This window comes from Hemitrygon akajei, chromosome 27 (assembly GCF_048418815.1).
Source record: "Hemitrygon akajei chromosome 27, sHemAka1.3, whole genome shotgun sequence".
Taxonomy (NCBI): Eukaryota; Metazoa; Chordata; class Chondrichthyes; order Myliobatiformes; family Dasyatidae; genus Hemitrygon; species Hemitrygon akajei.
In genome coordinates, this window is record NC_133150.1 from 39,614,924 (window position 1) to 39,637,096 (window position 22,173).

The 22,173-nt window shown below is 38.8% G+C and overlaps 1 protein-coding gene across 1 annotated transcript in view; it reads right to left on the minus strand.

The window, feature by feature from the left end:
- The window catches only part of LOC140717280 (polymeric immunoglobulin receptor-like), a 146,874-nt gene that overhangs the window by 101,836 nt on the left and 22,865 nt on the right, over positions 1-22,173 (minus strand). The gene's annotated exons all lie outside the window — the stretch shown is intronic.

Sequence of the window (22,173 nt, forward strand, 5' to 3'; positions counted from 1 at the left end):
AATCTGAAATATTGACCACCTGATGACTGAAGTTCAAGTTATTTTTTGCTTGATTTATAATGTTAGCCGTGGTGCGTCATTAGGGAAAGTATTCATGGTGAAAAGTTAATGATGGAAGGAGAAAGAACCCATGTTGAGGATTATGAGTGTGAGGAGAAAGTTTGATGGCTCTGGGCCTGTACTCACTGGAGATTAGAAGAATGAGGGGGAGGGGGGGAATCCCATTCAAATCTATTGAATATTGAAAGGACAAGAGAGAATGGACGTGGAGAGGATGTTCCCTGTAATGGGGAGTTCTAGGATCGGAGGACAGTGTCTCTGAGTACCTGCACATTCCTTTAGAGCAGAGATGAGGGAAAATTGCTTTAGCTGGAGGGTGGTGAATCTGTCAAATTCACTGCCACAGACAGCTGTGGAGGCCAATTCACTGTAGGTAGTTAAATTCTTGAATATTAAGGGCATTAAAGGTTAACAGGAGAAGTAGGGGAATAAGGTTGAGAGAGAAAATGAATCAGACATGATGGAATGGTGGATAGACTCAATGGGAAGAATGGCCTAATTCTTCTCCTATGTCTTTTGGTCTTATGGTCTGCTATTACAGGCAAAATCTAGTGAACCTCTTCTGCCATCCTTCCAATGTTTCCACATCCTCTTTGCTATGCTGCAACCAAAACTACACACCAACTAGAGCGTGTCTTAACGTTATTTTTATAACTTGCAACATGAATTCTGATATGCAAGATGCCGGCCCATTGCCATAACCTCTCCTTTATCAGCTAATTTACATGATTCCAAATTTCCCTCTGTTCATCCTTCTGGATCTTGCCTTGGTACACCCAGTACTCAGGGCATTCCCTTTTCTCATTGTTACCATCAGTTAGGAGATACAGAGACCTGAAGGCACACACTCAGCGATTCAGGAACAGCAGCTTCCCCTCTGCCATCTGATTGGTAAATGGATATTGAACCCGTGAACACTACCTCACTTGTTAAATATACATGATTTCTGTTTTTGCATGATTTTTAACCTATTCAATTTACATATACTATAATTGGTTTATTTATTTATTTAATATTCTTACATCTCTTCTATATTATGTGTTCAATTGAACTGCAACTGCTAAGTTAATAAATTTCACAACACATGCCAGTGATAATAAACCTGATTTTTATTCTGATTCTGATAATTCAATCAAATCTGTTTTGGGGAACTTGCTGCTGAGGAGGGAGCGAAGTAGGAAATAGGTGTGATGTTGATGGGGCTTTTCAAACAAACTCAGTATACGGTACTTCACTTCATTCCCTCTCCTCTCTGACAGCTGTGTCTGCTCTTTGAAGGGAACTTTAAAGCTTACCTCTTCTGAATTCTGTTCCATCTGTTGGTGCAATTTCAAGAGCTCTGATGGAATTGCACTTTGCTAGAGTTAAATGTGAGGGAAAACTAAGTGAATGGAATTACACAGTCACAATGACATAATATCCATGTCAGATCTGTTCTTAAACCAAATCAACTCCATTTTGACAGGAAATTATCTGTGTTAAGTAGACGACCCCCTGCATTTTCTATTTCTCATAGAATCATAGAGCACAGTAAATGGGCAGGTCACACTTGTCCAAGGAGAAGACATTTCTATCATACCTATCTCAGCTCCATGGTCTCCCTTTCCCCTAACCCTACATACCTTTGCTCAGACTCTCAGTCTCTAGCATCACAGTATCCCTGTACACCAGGTTAGATCTTTCCATGTCAGTTGAAGTGTGATCTATCCAGATTCATGCTGTGCGATTACCGGGGGCAGATGAAGTCTGAGGAGATTATCAGTACAAATGATAACAATTCTCACGTGTCACACATGTTGGAGAAGTCATACAGAATCAGAATATGAATCAATTTTAATATCACCGACATACTGTATGTCATGAAATTAAGCATAGCAGTCTTAAACGGGAATATTCGATGATGGAGCTCTACACAGAATCGCCACTTATCGGCGCCATCTTGAACTTTAACTGAACAATGTTAATTGTTTAACTTTAACTTCATTGTAAACACTGGAAAATCTGCAGACACTAGAAATCCAATCCAACTAACAGAAAATGCTGGAGGGAACTCAGCAGATCAGGCAGCATCTGTGGAAGTGAATAGATAGTCAACGTTTCAGCCCGAGACACTTATTCAGGACTGAGAAGAAAGTGAGCAGCTGTCTGAAAGATGGGGGAGAGGAGGAAGGCTATCTGGAATGTGATCGGTGAAGCCAGGTGGATGGGAATGGTGGTACAGGCTGTAAAAGAAGGAAACTGATAGGAGGGTTGAGTGAACCAAAGGAGAAATGGAAGGGAAAAGGGACCCTGGGGAAGTAAAAGTGATGCACCATCAATAACTCTCGGAGACGCGAGGCGAGATATAGGCTTTTATTGGCTGGAAGAAAGAACAAGCAGCAATTGACCACCACACTACATCCTGGGGACTGAGGCCGGGGCGGTGTCTCCAATCGCCTTCATACCGGGGTCCGTGGGAGGAGCCACAGGAGCAGTCAGCAGGGCGGGGGCATGTCCAGACAGGTATATGTAGTTCACCACAAAAAGACAAGGAAGAAGAATGGCCTCAATCCAAAGTGTCAACTATTTATTCATTTCCATAGATTCTGCCTGATCTGCTGAGTTCCTCCAGCACTCTGTGTGTGTGCTTTTGATTTCATTGTAGTGTGAGGGTTGAGGTGATGCAGGAATGTGGCTGATTTATTTTATCCTGAATTTTTGTTGCTGACTTTGCAATTGTGTATAAACATTTAATTTCACATTATATGTAAAAAGATAAATGATAAAAATAATTCAGAATAGATGGAGAGGTTTTGTAATTTTGGGTTTGTTACATTTATTTTAGGGGAAAGCAGTGCAGTATGTTAGCCCTGAATGTATCCCTGCTTAAATTCTGTACATTGTATAGTATGAGTGCTGACTCTATTTCATCAGTCACTGCTGTCATCTGTGAAATGTTCACCCTCAGTGAAGGATGTGGTCAAAACTTCTGTGTTCTTTATTTGTCTTAGCAAACAGAATATAGAGAAGTAACAACAGATGCTAAACATTGACGTATTGTTCCCCTGTCACTTCTTGGAAAATTTCTCAACAACCGTGGTTCAATATGCTGATGAGAACAAGTGCAGAGGTGCAAAGCGTTTCTGCTTCAGAAACTGGATCATTGAACAACAATAACAATGTGGTGAAGAAAAGTGAAAAGGCCATTTCACCTTTGTTTAAACCTGATCACAATCCTGTGCAAACCTGTATGTACAACGGTGGGATTGTAAAGCATTTTCTGTTCTGTTGTTGAGAAATCATACAGACTCTGCAGCATTATGAGGTATTGGTCAGACTGCATGTGGAATATCATTGACAGTTCTAGGCCCCTTATCTTTGAAAGAATGTGATATAATTGGAGAGGGATGAGTGGATGTTCCGGAGAACGACCTGAGGATTGAAAGGGTTAATGTATGAGGAGTGTTTGATGGCTCTGGGTCTGTATTTGCTGAAGTTTAGAAGAATGAGGTTGCGACAGTGAGGGTTCTCATTGAAACCTCTTGAATAGTGAAGGGCCTAGAACCAGGATGGAGTGTATGTGGAGAAGATGGGGATCTCATAAAAACATTCAGAATGTTAAGAGGCCTGAACAGATTAGATATGGCTATGTTACTTCACATGGTAGGAGATTCTAGGACAAGACGGCACAATTTCATGATAGAAGGACGTCCTTTTAGAAATGCGCTGCAGAGAAATTACTTTAGTCAGTGGGTTGTAAATCTGTGGAAGTTGTTGCCACAAGTGGGTGTGGAGGCCATGTCATTGGGTGTATTTAAAGCAGAGATAGATAGGTTCTTGATGAGCCAGGGCATCAAAGTGTATGGGTGAAAGCAGGGGAGTGGGGATGACTGGAAGAATCGGATCAGCCCATTTTTGAATGGTGGAGCAGACTTGATGGGCTGAATGGCCTACATCTGCCTCAATGTCTTATGGTTTATTGAACAGTGTCAAAAAGCCAAATTAAATCCGCTGTTATTCAATGTTGTAAAACAATAAAACATGAAAACTTCCAACTAGGGCGAATGCATTTTTACGCTCTGTAAATGTACTGTAGGTGTCTAAAAGTTTCGAAACGTCCCTGTTTCTGTTAGCCTCTACCAGCATGTCTGCAGTGTAGTCCAGGGGCCCAATATTCTTTGTGTGAAAAAAAAAACTTACCTCTTATATCTCCCTGAAACTTTCTTCCGCTCTCCTAAAATGGATGTCCTCTGGTATTGGTCATTGTCACCATGGGAAAGAGGTGCTGGTTGTTCTCTCAATCTATGCCCTATACTCCACAATACAAAGTTCGAACCAGAGTTTTATCAAGTTGTAACATTACCTCGTGGTTCTTGAACTCAGTCCCCTAATCTACTGAAGTCCAGCCCATTCTACACTTTTTTAACACACTTTCAAATTGTACAGCAACTTTGGGGAATTTACAGACTTGAAACTGAATATCACTCTGGACCTCAACATTGTTAAGAATTCTACATTAAACTTGTAATCTGCATCCAAGCTTGATCATCCAAAGTTTATCACTTCATAATTTTTAGAGTTAAACTCCATCTACCATTACACCCTCCAGCACTTCAACCTTTCTATGTCCTCTTGTAACTGACAAGAACCTTCTCTACAATCCCACACAAGGACAACCTTTGTGTAAACATATGTACATACTTGGGACTTTTGAATTAAGTAACATTATAGAGTCTTCTTCAGATGTAGAAGTGTCCCTAGATCAGGAGTTCATAACCTGGGACTGAACTGTATTGTCTTTTATCTTACACATCTTACACATCACGAGCGGTGAACATAGATGCAGAGATCAGCAACAGAATTGCCAAAGCCAGTGCCGCCTTTGGGAGACTCCATGAGAATGGAACGGAGTGGAGAGGACTCAGTCTTACCACCAAGCTGAAGGTCTACCGAGCAGTGGTTCTCACCATCCTCCTCTATGCCAGCAAGACCTGGACTGTTTACAGCAGATACGCTAAACAGCTCAACTACTTCCACTTGAGCTGCCTCCGCAGACTTCTCCACGTACGATGGCAGGACAAAGTCCCAGACACGGAGGTCCTGGAGCGGGCTGGCACCCACAGCGTCTACACCCTCCTACAGAAAGCCCAAGCCAGATGGGCTGGCCATGTCATCAGGATGTCTGACAGTCGACTACCAAAACAGCTGCTGTATGGAGAGCTGAGCCAGGGCAAGCGCTCAGTTGGAGGGCAGAAGAAACGTTTCAAAGACTGCTCAAAGTGTCCCTCAAAGACCTCAACATCAATCCCAGTAGCTGGGAATCGCTTGCTCTGGACCGCCCAACCTGGTGGAGCAGGACCACTAAAGGAGCGTATGCAGCAGAAATCAGACGCACCGCAGAGGCTCAGAGGAAACGCGCCGCGCGCAAGGCTTGAGCTACCTCCACTTCCACTGCAGCACCTACCCTCATGTGTCCCACATGTGGGCGAGCTTTCAGGGCCTGGATTGGCCTCACCAGTCACCTCCGGACCCACAGTCACAAACCCTCCACCTGACAGAAGTCGTGGTCGTCTTCGACACCGAAGGACGAACAACACACACACACAACACACACATCTTCCTTCTGATCAGATCTGCTTTCTTTTCTGACAGTCTTCCAATTTTATCCAGATCTGAGGAGGGGTCCCTGACCTGAAACTGGGTTCAGTGAAGGGACTTGGCCCAAAACATCAATTGCTTATTCCTTTCTGTAGATGCTGCCTGATCTGCTGAGTTCCTTCAGCACTTGTGTGTACTCAATCAGCATTTAGGAGTGAGTTTGAAAATCTGGCTGAATGGTGTCACAACAACCATCTCTCACTGAACATCAGCAAAACCAAAGAGCTGATTATTGACTGCAGTATGAGGTATCCAAAGGTCCATGAGCCAGCACTCAGCAGGGCATCAGCGGTGGAAAGGGTCAGTAGCTTTAAATTCCTTGCTGTTATCATTTTAGAGGATCTGTCCTGGGTCCAGCTTGTAATTATCATTACAAAGAAAGTACAGCAGCGTGTTATTTACTTAAAAGTTTTCAAAGATCAAACTGTACCCTAAAACTTTGACAAAGTTCTATAGATCCACAGTGGAGAGTATTCTTACTGGTTGCATCATGGCATGGTATGGAAACACTAATGCCTTTGAATGGAAAAACCTACAAAAGGTAGTGGACACAGCCTACTCCATCACAGATATGCCCTGCACACCGTTAAGTACATTATCACCCTAAAAACATCATGAATCTCACAGTAGTATATAGTGACATGAATGTATTTTATAATAAAGTTACTTCGACTTTGACAAATGAAGCAGTTTGTCAAAGGCCTTCTGAAAATCCAAGTAAACAACATCCACTGACAGACAAAATATCCTTTCCCCATCCAGCCTGTTAATTCCTTAAAGAATTCCAATGAATTTGTAAGGTAGATTTCTCCTTAAGGAAATCATGCTGACTTAGGCCTATTTTATCATATCATATTTTATCATTTCATATATTCTGAAACCTCATCATTAATTATAGACTCTAACATCTTACCAACCACTGCAATCAGGCTAATTGGCCTGTAATTTCCTGCCTTTTGTCTCGTTCCCTTCTTAAAGTCATGAGTGACATTTATAATTTTCCAGTCCTCTAGAACCATACTTGCAAAATCATTACTCATGCCTTCAGAATCTTTTCAGTTCCCTCTTTCAGAACTCTGTGGTACAGACCAGGTAACTAACCCTGTTTCACAATGTCCTCCCTCCTATTTACACCATCTTCACTCTCCACTCACACTCAATGCAAGGTCGCAAACCAAACCATCGACAATTACTTCCCCCTGACAGACACTGCATGGCCTACTAGGTTCCTCCAGCTTTCTCTGAACTCCAGATTCTGGCATCTTTAATATCTACGCATATCCAAGCACTGTTCTGGATAGGATGTAAGACCCCCAAATGAACAGTAAAAATGTCCCATGCCGGTTGTCACTCACCAGGTAGGAAACTAATTAGAAGAATCGAAATCCACATTGATTTATTCACGAGGCTGATCAGCACTTCACAGAGAGAAATTACTGTAAATAAAAAATAAGGAACAAGAAGGCAGGAAGTATGATTAGAAACCACAGTGAGGCAACTTAGGCTGACGTGTGATCATATGACAAGCAACAAACAGAAAATTCAGGAGGAACTCAGCAGGTCAGGCAGCATCTATGGAAATGAACATAGTGTCGATGTTTCAGACTGAGACCCTTTATCAGGACTGAAAAGGAAAGGGGAAGACAGCAGAATAAAAAGGTGGGGTAAGGGGACTCAGGCTAGCTGGAATGTGATTGGTGAAGTCAAGTGATGGGTAAGGTAAAGGGCTGTAGAGGAAGGAATCTCATAGGAGAGGATATTGGACCATAGGAGAAAGAGAAGGAGGCAGACACCCAGGAGGAAGTGATAAGTAGGTCTGTTTAGGTAACAGGCCAGAATATAAAGAGATCATAATTATAATTAACAAAATAAAGGACAATTCCCAATGACTGATAGAAATGATGAGAAAAATCAAATTGTGAGACACCAGCAACAGCAGATGTTATAATCTGGCTCAAAAATACATTGCTGGAGGTGTCATGAAGCAGGGGCTTCATCTAAAATGTTGACCACACTACATCTGTAAATGCCATCTGACTCCTGTTACGTAACCCATAACTGGGTGTCTTACCAGCAAAGATAGAAGTATCCGTTGGAGTCTGGTACTATTTTCAAAACAGTGTTTATTAGTAAAATATACAAAACAATATCAACAATGCAAATATACAGATAATACACGTTAGCAATACTAAACCTAAAAGTGTGGGGATAATAATAATCAATAATAAACAAGCTCTATTGATGTCTAGGGGATAATGAATTGTCATATGTGAATATAAAGTTCAGTTCATACAGGCTGAGGTAGTTGTTGGTCGATGTGTTGTAATTGTTGGAGAGAGAGAGAGAGAGAGAGAGAGAGAGAGAGAGAGAGAGAGAGAGAGAGAGAGAGAGAGAGAGAGAGAGAGAGAGAGAGAGAGAGAGAGAGCGAACAGTGACAGCCAGTCAAACCTTCCTTTACTTTCTTGATCCGTCGATGTGTTGTTGTGGCCATTCAGGTATGACCCCTCTGTCCTTTAGCTATACCGTTCTTCCGTGGTGGACTCATCACCCAGGCAAGGGTGGACACACACATAAGCCCCCACCGGCCTCACTATTTCGGTCTCCAATGCCCCACACTTTCTCGTGGGTTCCAACACTTAAGCAGTACTCACTAGTGTGTCTCTTGGTGTGTCTGAGGGGTGTCTCCCCAGACCTCACTTTTATCCCTACTCACGGGGTTTCAGGTGTCAATCAGTTTTGAATGGCTTAGTCCATCAAACCAGCCCACTCCGGCTGTCCACTGAGGAATTTTAATGAACAGAATGCTACCAAGTAAACAATCCTTCTCCGAAGCCATAAGTCTTTCAGGAGTCATAATATGGTGGAACAACAAGTCTCTCTTTCCCGGTGTTATCTCTCCCTTGTCTGAAGCAAATGTTCCAGTCCCAGGAAGTTTTTGTTCCATCTCTTTCTCTCTCATCAGCAGCCTGGCAACAGTAATGGTTTGTAATTCTCCCAGGGGAGGGGACATGGGCAACCCTGCACCCTTCTGCCCATCAGAACTGTTCATCCTTCGTAACACCCCCATCCTTCGAGGAATTTTTACCAAAGGGGAAAATTAACTAGCACTGTGTCTTACAGAATTACAGAATCTAACAAAATACAGAAGTGTTTTTAACTACAAAGCAATACAGATATACCTTCAACTTAGCATCTAGATAAACAGTCAGCGATTAAATTGTCACTTCCTTTAATATGTTGTATCTGAATATCAAACTCTTGTATCTTAATCCTAATCCTGTAGCATCAGACTCCAATTTAATAACCACCTATTTTTTTCCTCTTTGTTAGCCAACAAATTCCAAGGGTTGTGATCTTAGCTTAAATGTATATTACAAAATGTGAACTAATACAGGTGTGATTATACTGTAGTACATTACAAAAGCTTGTGCAAATACTAATCTCTATTTTACTTTTAAACTTAACAGTCAATCTTCCATGGTGTTGTCTTTATTATTTACATGCTTTGTCAAATTCCCTCAAAACCAGATCCTGTTATGCAAAGTGGCATTTTGTCAACCTTTGTCCCTTTTCCACTTAACTCTCACATGGTTAGCTTGCTCACCAGTGTGGAATAGGCTTTCACATACCCCTTTCATAGGAGTTATCTTATCACCAATGTTTTGCAAACTTAGCCCATTTTCTGAACTTCCACACAATTCTTTATTTTTGAGCAAGTCATTAATTTTATCTTCAGGACCCTTCATTCTATTAGTTTTCAGTTTAACATCTGCAAGTGATCCCTCTTTGTCAAAACAACACTTTTGATTCTGTCCCTCCAAATCACCTCCTTGAATAACATCAGCGAGTTGTTTACCTTTAAATTCCAAAACAAACTGTAATTGATTCACAGGCACCTTGTTAACAAGCCATTGTTCCTTCAGCCTGGTTATAGCTTCTAAAACCAATCCAGACTTTAAATTTTCTTTATTCAATTTAGGAACAACACCTTTCCCTTCTCCTTCAATAATATTCACATCACCAGCCTTCATCTCCTCACTAACTTTTAACACACCTTCTAACACGAACAACTAAGAATTCTCACTTTCCACTGGTACCAAGATTAACCCTTTCTTCACTGAACCAAGTCCATCTGACTCAAAAGGACTGCATTCCTTTTCAACTAAATCAGATACCTCAGACTCTTTCTGAGCTTCAACACTAGGTTCAGTATTCTGTGACTCCACATCCTTCACATCCTGAACACACTCAAACGGGACATTTACCTCTTCCAGGCTTTCAATACCAGACCCCTTTTTAAATTTTAATTTCCCCTGATCCTCCCAGTTACTCTCTGGGCAACTCCCATCCGGTGTAAACTCAACCCTGCGGGTTAAAACAACTTCATCTGCTAACCCAGCAGACTCCTCCAAGGTAATGGCATCCTTTTCATCTAGGACTGCCCTTATATCATTATTGTATACACATTTAAATTTTTCAACTTCAAACTGCTCTGTCAAGCCAGACAGATCATCCATGTCCAACCCTGGACCTTCTAACTGCCTTATCTGTTTCTCATCTTTACTCTGTGCCTCTATACATTCCCTCTTGGCTAAGGGTAGATCTACCTCCTCTCCTTTATTCTCTTTCACCTCCCTATTCTCCGCTTTACCATCCCCTAACCCCTCTTGGTACAGGGTCGGTAAAAACGTCTCAGCCAAATCAACAGTGGACTCAATTAAACTGTCCTCTTTCTCAGCCGCCTTTCTCGACATGCTGCGAGTGATCGTGCCTGCGGGATAGATCTTAGAATCCAGGGGCGTGTCCTCAGCTCTCACAGGCTTGCTTATTAATTTCACTGATGCACACATGTCACCACCTGCTAAATCATTACCAAGAAGGACATCTACGCCATCTCTCGGTAATTCTGACTGCACCCCTACTTTGACTGGTCCAGATACCAGATCACAGTTTAAAATGATCCAATGCAAAGGCATAGCTTCTGTCGCTTTTCCTATACCTCTTAAAACTACCTCTCCAGTCTCAGGACCAAAATCTAGCACCTTACTTAGGATCAATGACTGATCAGCCCCAGTATCTCTCCAGATTCTCACTGGAACTGGGGTCTCTCCTTCTTTCACAGACACCGTCCCTTCTGAAATAAATTTCTCACGCCCCTCTCATACTCTATCTACCTATGCCTTCCTCGTCGATTTGCTGATCGACTCAATACACCCAGTAGGGATTGCCGTTTTCCCTTTTCCTGTCTCCTTCTTTGGAGCAAAGCACTTAGATGCAATATGACCAACCTTTCCACAATTATAACAGGTCAAGCCAGGAACCTTCCTGCCAGCCTGCTTGTCCTCCTCCTTACCTTTACCACTAGCTCCCAGCTTATTCTCTACCTTAGCTGGTGGACTTTCTTTACCGTCCCTACTGCCTTTCTGGTAACTCTTATTTGAGAAAAACTTTGTCTTGTGGGTTAGGGCATATTCATCTGCGAACCTGGCAAATTCCGATATAGACTTATTCGTCTTCTCGTTCAGTACATCCTGATATTATCCGAAACACAACCTTTAAATTCCTCAATCAGAATTAACTCTCTGAAACGATGGAAATCCTCCTCCACCCTTTCTGCAGCACACCAGCGATCCAAGAGGACACCCTTTTCATAGGCAAACTCTGCATACGTCTGATTCTACAGTTTCTTTAAATCTCTGAACTTTTGTCTATACGCTTCAGGTACCAACTCATAGGCCCGAAGGATAGCCTCTTTTACTTCTTCATAATTCTCAGACTCGTCCATGGACAATGCCGCATATGCCCATTGAGCCTTCCCTTTTAATGCACTTTGTAACAACGCCACCCACTGATCTCTGGGCCACTTCTGATTCACTGCCACCTTTTCAAAATGCAAGAACTAACTATCAACATCTGTTTCCTCGAACGGAGGTACTAACCTAAACTCTCTACTAACATTAAACTTCTCCTCTCTTGAGCCTTCCCCTTGGTCTTTTCCCTGTTGCTTTAACCTCTCCATGTCCAGCGCATTCTGCCTATCTCTCTCCTTTTCCCTTTCCTCCATCTCCCTTTTGGCTTTCTCCTTCTCCCTTTGTGCCTCCCAGGCAGCTCTTTCCTGCTCCCTTTGCGCCTCTAACTCCTTTAGCTGGAGCTCATACTCCCTTTTCTTCTGTTCCGCGTCCAACCTTAATTTTTCCAACTCTAACTGAACCACCCCAACAACTGGTTTCTTTTCAGGGATAAGTTCCAATACCCCCGGCGTGAGCACATCCTTGGATATATAATACTGGGCTATGGCCCTCTGTATCTCCCACTTTTTCATTGACGACTTCACCTCTGGGAGATTTAAACCTTTCGCAATATTCACCAAGTCCGTCTTTTTGGCACTCTCTAGCGCCTTCAAAGTCAGGTTTTCTATAAATTCGTATACATCCATCTTTGCTGGTTTCCTGTCTGGTTACCCACACAACCAGAACAAATAATGGACTTATAGCCCAATTCACTGGCCCCCCAATTTGGTATCAAATCTCGAGACGAGACCCCAATTTGTTACGTACCCCGTAACTGGGTGTCTTACCAGCAAAGATAGAAGTATCCGTTGGAGTCTGGTACTATTTTCAAAACAGTGGTTATTAGTAAAATATACAAATCAATATCAACAATGCAAATATACAGATAATACACGTTAGCAATACTAAACCTAAAAGTGTGGGTATAATAATAATCAAAAATAAACAAGCTCTATTGATGCCTAGGGGATAATGAATTGTCATATGTGAATATAAAGTTCAGTTCAGTTCATACAGGCTGAGGTAGTTGTTGGTCGATGTGTTGTAATTGTTGGAGAGAGAGAGAGAGAGAGCGAACAGTGACAGCCAGTCAAACCTTCCTTTACTTTCTTGATCCGTCGATGTGTTGTTGTGGCCATTCAGGTATGACCCCTCTGTCCTTTAGCTATCTTCTATGGTGGACTTGTCACCCAGGCAAGGGTGGACACACACACAAGCCCCCACCGGCCTCGCTATAAACACTGTGAGTTAAAATTGACCGATCCTTTGTTCGGTCTCCGATGGCCACACTTTCTCGTGGGTTCCAACACTTAAGCAGTGCTCACTAGTGTGTCTCTTGGTGCGTCTCTTGGTGTGTCTGAGGGGTGTCTCCCCAGACCTCACTTTTATCCCTACTCACAGGGTCTCAGGTGTCAATCAGTTTTGAACGGCTTAGTCCATCAAAACAGCCCACTCCGGCTGTCCACTGAGGAATTTTAATGAACAGAATGGTACCAAGTAAACAATCCTTCTCCGAAGCCATAAGTCTTTCAGGAGTCATAATATGGTGGAACAACAAGTCTCTCTTTCCCGGTGTTATCTCTCCCTTGTCTGAAGCAAATGTTCCAGTCCCAGGATGTTTTTGTTCCATCTCTTTCTCTTTCATTAGCAGCCTGGCAACAGTAACAGTTTGTAATTCTCCCAGGGGAGGGGACATGGGCAACCCTGCACCCTTCTGCCCATCAGAGCTGTTCATCCTTCGTAACACTCCCAAGTTCCTCCAGAAGCTTTTTTTTCTTGCCTGAGTTAAAATGTCAACCGTGATGTGCCATCGAGGAAAGGGTTCACGGCAAAAAGTTACCTGAGGAAGAGAAAAGACATGATCAAAAGTTTCAGGTGTTGTTCTGAACAAACATCAGTATTGGCAAGAAGTGTAATTTAAATGACTTTGACTGTAGAATGATTTTAGGTGCCAGATGGGGTAGTTTGAGTATCTCAGATACTGGTGATCTCCTGGGATTAGTACACATCACAGTTTGTAAAGTTACAGCGAATGATGCAAAAAAAAAAGCAAATTAACAAAACATCTTGTGAGTGGCGGCTCTGTGGGTGAAAACGCCTTGTTATCGAGAGAGGTCAGAGGAGAATGGACAGACTGGTTCAAGTTGACAGGAAGGAGACTGTACCTCAAATTACCATGTGATACAACAGTGGTGTGCAGAAGAACATCTCTGAATGCATAGTACATTGAACATTGAAGTGGATGGGCTTCAGCATTCGAAGACCACAAGCATACAGCCAGTGACCACTTTATCAACTACTCCTGTTGAGGGCATATTGAGTGTTATTTTGGATTTGAGTGGAATAGCTCCCCCTCCCCATGTATGTTTTCAACAGTGCAGGGGATTTAAATTAAAGCCACAGGAATAGCAGTTGTTGGAGAAATTGTTTACCGAGACAGAGGGTTATATCAGAGTGTCTCAGAGTCTAAAACATTGAACAATCATGTTAATAATGATAAATTAGTTAAATGTTGAAGTTTAGACGATGTCAATACACATTTAAAGTAATTTAAGCTTTTATGCAATCATGTCTAAATCAAATTAATAGCTCCAGTTACCTCCCCCATGTGGCCAGTTTCTCCTGCTGATCCCTCTATCCTTGTACCTGCCACGGATTCCCCTCAAAAATGGGATCATCGGCAGTCCGCTTGAGTGGTCACAAGGTAAACGTCAATTCTGCTTCTACACAGTTACATAAAATTTGTATTCTGAACTTCAGCAATGCTCTTCACTTGTTGCAAAGTAGAGTCAGGGAGTCAGAGTGTGAAAACGTGGAAACTCTCCATTTGGACAAGTCATATGCTGGAATCTAGAAAATATGAGGGTGAACCTCTTCTGCAGCCTGCCTCTGAGGAAAGAGCAGAGCAGAAAACAGGTGTGATGAAGAAGGGGATTTTCATGCAACACTTGGCTCCTTTCCCTCTGAAGGCTGTGTCAGTTTTCGAGGCAACTTTAAAACATACCAGTCATGTGGCAGTAACTCAAAGCATAAAAGCATACAGACATGGTTGAGCTGTTCAATAGTTGATCAGACCTAACATCAGAATGGGGAAGAAATGTGATCGTACTGACTTTGACCATGGTATGATTACTGATGCCAGGCAGGGCTGTTTGAGTATCTCAGAAAATGCTGATCTCCTGGGATTTTCATAAACAAGCTTCTAGAGTTTTTAGAGAATTGTGCAAAAAACTAAAAAATAAAACATCAGAGCAGCAGTTCTATGACAAACACGCCTTGTTAAAGAGAGAAGTCTGAGGAGAGGAGCAGACTGGTTCAAGTTGAGAGCAATATGACAGTAACTCAAACAACCATGTGTTATGACAGTGGTGAACAGAAGAGCATCTTTAAATGCACAACAAATAAAACCCTGAAATGGATCGGCTTTAGCAGCAGAAGACCACAAATATACTCTCTTAGTCGCTTTATCAGGTATAGGAGGTACATAATAAAGAGGCGACTGGAGGTACTATATATAGAAACATAGAAAACCTACAGCACAATACAGACCCTTTGGCCCACAATGCTGTGCTGAACATGTACTCACTTTAGAAATTACCTAGGGTTACCCATAGCCCTCTATTTTTCTAAGCTCCATCTATCTATCTATCTATCTATCTATCTAGGAGACTCTTAAAATACCTTAGTAGATGCCCCCAACAGACTCACGGGACTGCATGAATTGTGTGCATCACATCGTATGAACATTGCTGTATCAGGCAGGCACTCTTGTTAGCTGTTTGATGGTTATTTCCAGTAAAGGTCTCTGTCTGGAACCTCTGTCCTCTGTACTTTCCTTATGAAACTCAATGTGGAGATACTGCAGTGGGTACTCCAGAATGGCAACTTCTTCCATCCTCTTCCTTGATTGCCCCATCACATCAGAAAACTGCTCAGCAAACCACAGAACCCGGTGCTGATGAGAACAAGTGTGTGGATATGAATCACATCCTGTGTTTCACTGGTAGATTAGAGTTTCAACACCTTACAACAATTCAATGAAATGAGTCAAAATGCTGTTTAATCACATTTGCTCAAACCAAAGCTCAATCCTGTAAACTGAACAATGGAATCTTGCAATGTTTACCACTCTGTGTCTCTGAGGTGCTCTGTGATGCCCAATGATAGTGTAAGGCTCCATTTTGAGGCATTCCTTCCTGAAGAGCATTGACAAGCTCAGGTTTAACAGGTCCGGATCCATCGGTGGGGCAACTGCATCTGGAAGTATCTGTGGCTAATCAACACTCATGAGATAACCGTGACCTGAAGAGGATATGAACTCAAAACAGACTCTGGTTGTATTGCATCACTTTCTCACAAATCAGGTGAAGGATGTTATGTCACCTGATCATTTGTACCTGATTAGGGTGAGTAATCTATATTTTCTAACTTCATGATTACAGCAATGGTGTTCTTCTTTCATTTTTAAGTAAGATGAATTATTATTTTTTTAATTAATATTATTTATTTATTAATTTTTAGAGATTACAAAGAATAAATGTAGTGATAAAATAGTAAGAAAAATGATATTAACCCTCCCCCCTCCCCTTAACCCTCCCTCCTTAACCCTTATCTAAAGAAAGAAAAAAAAAGAAAGAAAGAAAGAAAAGAAAGATTGCCTGGATATCGGAGGATCTCCACATGCTCCATGGAGTTCAAAATAATTTTGATATTTATTTTCACTTTCCCCAATTACTATAATTTTATATTCAAAGGACCTATGTATCTAATCCTATCTTTCATAAGTATGGGGACCAAATTTTCAAAAATATATCATATTCATTTCTTAAATTATACGTAATTTTTTCAAGTGGAATACAACTATGTATTTCATTATTCCAACGATCCATAGTTAAATTTAAATCAGATTTCCAAGTAACTGCAATAACTTTTTTGGCTACTGCCAAAGCAATTTTTATAAATTTTTTTTGATACTTATTCAATTTAAGTTTTGGTATTGTCCCTTCAATGTCTCCTAATAAAAATAATACTGGACTATGTGGGAGTTGTACTCCAGTAATTTGTTCCAATAAAAGTCTTAGATTTATCCAAAATGGTTGAATTTTAAAACAAGACCAAGTAGAATGTAAAAAAGTACCAATTTCTTGATTACATCGAAAACATTGGTCAGACATATTTGAATTTAATCTATTTATTTTCTGTGGTGTTATATATAATTGATGTAAAATTATATTGTATTAATCTAAGTCGAACATTTATTGTATTTCTCATACTATCAGAACATAATCTTGACCAATTTTTTCCATCAATTTTAACATTCAGATCAGATTCTCATTTTTGTCTTGATTTATGAATTCCTAATTTAATTGTCTGCTTTTGAATCAAATTATACATACAAGATGTAAATCTTTTAATTTTTCCTTTCTGAATTAATATTTCTATTTCACTAGGTTTTGGCATCAACATTGTTTGTCCCAGCTTTTCTCGTAAATAGGCTTTTAATTGAAAATAACAGAAAAGAGTGTTATTTGATATTTTATATTTATTTTTTAATTGATCAAATGACATCAATATACCTCCTTCAAAACAGTCACCTATATATTTAATTCCCTTTTGAAACCAATTATGTAAAAGTTTATTATCCATTGTAAAAGGAATAAGCCTATTTTGAATTAAAGTCCTTTTTGCTAATAAAGATTTCTTTATCTCATCGTCCATATTTACCTTATTCCATAAATCAATCAAGTGTCTTAATATAGGAGATTCTTTTTTTTCCCATATCCATTTGGATTCCCATTTATATATAAAATCTTCTGGTATATTTTCTCCTATCTTATCTAATTCTATTCTAATCCATGCCGGTTTTTCTTCATCAAAAAAAGACGCAATAAATCTAAGTTGATTTGCTTTATAATAATTCTTAAAGTTTGGAAGTTGTAACCCTCCTAAGTCAAATTTACATGTCAATTTTTCCAATGATATTCTTGACATCTTTCCTTTCCAAAGAAATTTCCTTACATATTTATTCAGTTCTTGAAAAAACTTCTGAGGTAATTGTATTGGTAAAGTTTGAAATAAATATTGCAATCTAGGAAATATATTCATTTTTACAGCATTAACTCTACCTATTAATGTTATTGGTAACATCATCCATTTATCAAGATCCTCTTTTATTTTTTTTAATAATGGCAAATAATTTTGTTTATATAAATTTTTTACATCATTATTAACTCTAATACCTAAATATTTTATCCCATTTATTGACCATCGAAATTGAGTTGCTAATCGACATTGATTATAATTTCCTTTGGTAAGGGGTAAAATTTCACTTTTATCCCAATTTACTTTATAACCCGATACTTTCCCATATTCTTCCAATCTAAAAGATAATCTTTGCAAAGATTGCAATGGGTTTGTTAAGTAAATCAAAACATCATCAGCAAATAAGTTAATCTTATATTGTTCTTGATTAACTCTAAAACCCCCAATATCTGAATCTGTTCTAATTAATTCAGCTAATGGTTCTATTGCCAATACAAATAAAGCAGGTGATAATGGGCAGCCTTGTCTAGTTGACCTCGTTAAACAAAATGGTGTTGAAATCTGACCATTTGTAACTACTTTAGCTTGAGGATTAGTATTTAAAATTTTAATCCATTATATAAAAGATTTTCCTAATTCATATTTTTCCAATACCTTAAATAAAAAATCCCATTCCAATCTATCAAATGCTTTTTCTGCATCCAAAGCAACTGCCACACTCATTTCCTCTCTTTTTTGTGCCAAATGAATTATACTAAGTAACCGGGTTATATTATCCATTGATTGTCTATTTTTAATAAAACCTGTTTGGTCCATATGTATTAATTTTGGTAAATATTTAGATATTCTATTAGATAAAATTTTTGCTATTATTTTATAATCTGTATTCAACAAAGAAATAGGCCTATATGATGTTGGTTTTAAAGGATCTCTATCTTTTATTGGCAGTACAGTTATGATTGCTGTTAAAAAAGATTGTGGGAATTTTTGCATTCTTTCCACTTGATATATTAATTCCATAAAAGGAGGAATTAATAAATCTTTAAATTTTTTTATAAAACTCAGGAGGAAAACTATCTTCTCCTGGAGATTTATTACTCTGAAGTAATCCTAAAGCTTCTTCAACCTCTTTTAATGTAAAGGGCATATCTAATCCTTTCTGTTCTTCCAAATTTAATTTTGGAAGAGTTATTTGTGATAAAAGTTTATCTATCTCAGCAATCTTATTTTTTGATTCTGATTGATACAATTCAGTGTAAATTTTTTTAAAAGTTTCATTAATTTCTAAAGGCTTATAAGTAACCTTATTTACACTTGTTCTAATTGCATTTATTGTTTTAGAAACCTGTTTTCAGCTGCCAAGCAAGAATTTTATGTGATCTTTCACCTAATTCATAATATTTCTGTTTAGTTCTCATAATTACCTTTTCTGTATGATATGTCTAGAGTGTATTATATTGTAGTTTTTTGTTAACAAGTTGTCTTCGTTTTTCTTCTGTATTGTGTCTTTGAAATTCTTTTTCTAACTTTATATCTTTTTCCAACTGATCTATTTCTGCTGTGTATTCCTTCTTAATTTTAGATGTATAACTTATAATCTGACCCCTTAAATATGCTTTCATCGCTTCCCATAATACAATTTTATCCTCAACTGAATGTAAATTTATATCCAAAAAAAATTGAATTTGTTTTTTCATAAAATCACAAAAATCTTGACGTTTGAATAGAATTGAATTAAATCTCCATCTATAAATCGCTTCCTCCTTATCCATCATTATCATTGTCATTATCAAGGGGGAATGATCTGACAGTATTCTTGCTTTATATTCCACACTTTTCACTCTATCTTGAATATTTTTTGATAGTAAAAAAAAATCAATCCTTGAGTAAGTTTTATGTCTATTTGAATAAAATGAATAATCTCTTTCTCTTGGATTAATTTTTCTCCATATATCAATCAGGTTTAAATCTTTCATTAATGATAAAGTTAATTTTGTTACTTTTGATTTTGTAGCAACTTTAGTTGACCTATTCAAAACTGGATCCAAACAAAAATTAAAATCTCCACCTATTAATATTTTATCATGTGCATCAGCCAATTTCAAAAAAACTTCTTGTATGAATTTTACATCATTTTCATTTGGTGCATAAATGTTCATAAAAGTCCATAATTCTGAAAAAATTTGACAATGTATAATTACATATCTCCCCCAGAATCAATTATTACATTTTGTATTTTAATTGGTAAAGATTTATTAACCAAAATTGCAACTCCTCTCGATTTTGAATTAAATGAAGCTGCAATGACATTTCCAACCCAATCTCTCTTTAATTACTTATGTTCTGTTTCTGTTAAATGCATTTCTTGTAAAAAAGCTATGTCTCCTTTCATTTTCTTAATATATGTTAAAACGCTTTTTCTTTTCACAGGTCCATTAATTCCATTAACATTAAAACTTAATAAATTAAGCAAATTAATCATTCATAGTACTTTGGGAACTCTTTAAAATTCTCCATGTTGCTATGAGTCTCTCCCCAACCATCGAGGCAAAAAAGAAGAAAAATATAAGAAAGATAACTAATATATAAGAAAAAAAACGAAATACCCCCCCACTAATGTTGCAAATAAGAAGAACACAACATTACCCCCCCCATTTTACGGGTCATGGCAATCGCCATGATTGTACATGTGAAACTCGCAGCCATCGATCAGGAGCTCCTCCAGCTCCCCCGCAAAAGGAAAGAAAAAAAATATATCAATGAAGAAAAAAAAGAAAATAATTAATGTCTCTACTCCCAATTAATTCTCCTCGACTATTTTTTCCTTATAAATGTCCATCAAATCCAACCTTATTTCAATCTTCATCATTAGTCCATTTCATTTCTATAATTCTTTAGTCCTCTTCATAAACATCAGGTAATTCTTGTACAAATTTCTCCGCTTTCCGGTAATCAACAAAAAAACTTCTTTCTCCATTTTCCAGGAAAATTATCAATTTTGCTGGGTAGCTCAATAAAAATTTATAGCCCTTTTCCCATAAAGATTTTTTCACTGGATTAAATTCTTTCTGCCTCTTCAGAAGATCGTAACTTATGTCTGGATAAAAAAAAAACTCTTTTCCCTTCTATTATCAATGGCCCTTTTCTCTCTTTAGCACCCTGAGTAGCTGCCTTCAAGATCATTTCTTTATTTCTTTACCTTAAGCATTTTATCAAAATTGATCTTGGATTTTGATCTTGTTGAGATCTTGGTCTTAAAGCTCTGTGTGCTCTTTCAATTTCAATTACTTGACTTCCTTCTTCCATTTCCAAAATTTTCAGAATCCATTCTTGAAAAAATTTTATTGGATTTTCTCCCTCTGTACCTTCCATAAGACCAACAATTTTAATATTATTTCGTCTACTACAGTTCTCAAGCGCATCCATTTTTTCAAACATCCGTTTTCTTTCTGTTGTCCAGACAAGATTATCGTTTTCTATTTTGTCTATTTTCTCAGTGTTTTCTTCCACTTTTACTTCCATCTCTTTAACTTCCTTCTCCATCTTCTTTTGTTTTTCCACCACATTATCAAGTATGTTCTGCATCTTTTTTAGATCTGTTCTTATAGCTTTTAATTCATTCGTCATATCTGTTCTTATATTTTTTAATTCATTCATTATATATATCAGGATATCTTTTATGTCTCCTTTAATCTCTTCCTTCTTTTCCTCTTCTTCCTCCTCCGAACTTCCCAAAGAATCTGTTTCTACTTCCGATCCAGATCCAATTTCACTTCCAGCCGTAGTTGGGATTTGTAGTTTTGTTGATATCTTTTCATACATACTTTCGCGCATGCGTTGTTCCTGCTGTTTCTTCTTTGAGACCGCCGACATTACTGCAACTTCCTTCCCCGCATCATCAGAAGTGCCATGCACTTCGCCGGGAGGAGATCCAACTTGAGTCCAAGGCTTTGCCGAGGCGGCTAGGCCTTTTTCCCCACCGATTTGCGCAGTCTTCGAAGTAGTAGCTTTCTTCTGTTTCAGTTTAGGAGCCATATCAAAAGATAATCCCGAGTTGCTTATAAATAGTTTCTAATAGATATTTGTTAACTCTTCTTCATTTAAACCCTATTTCATTACTTTTTACAAGGGAGCTGGATTCCCAACGTCTCGACCCTACGTCATCACGTGACGTCCCCGTAAGATGAATTATTGTACAATCTTGGGTTACAGTCACAGATTGGCTTTGAGATACACAACATCTCCAGTTTGGAAGTTGACACCCTGTTGACTGATACAAGATGCATCATGTTGTGTATCACTCATTGTATTCAGCTCCCTACATTACTTTCTATTGCTCTTTGTCCTTGAACACCCTTGTACAGTGACATCAATTGTACCCACATTGAATAATTCTTCACAGCAATCGCTGTGCTATGGATCAGTATTTCTGAACACACAAATAAAATAAGATGGTGGCATTTTCAATCAACGTGGCTGCATTTTACTGATATCTTAAATGTGTTGTAGGGGCTGTGTGTGACTATTGGTACTATGTTTTGTACCTTGGTCCCAGAGTAACGCTGTTTCATTTGTCTGTATTCATGCATATTCATTTAAGATGGTTGATTGACAATAAAATTTGAACTATCAACCATGAAATGAA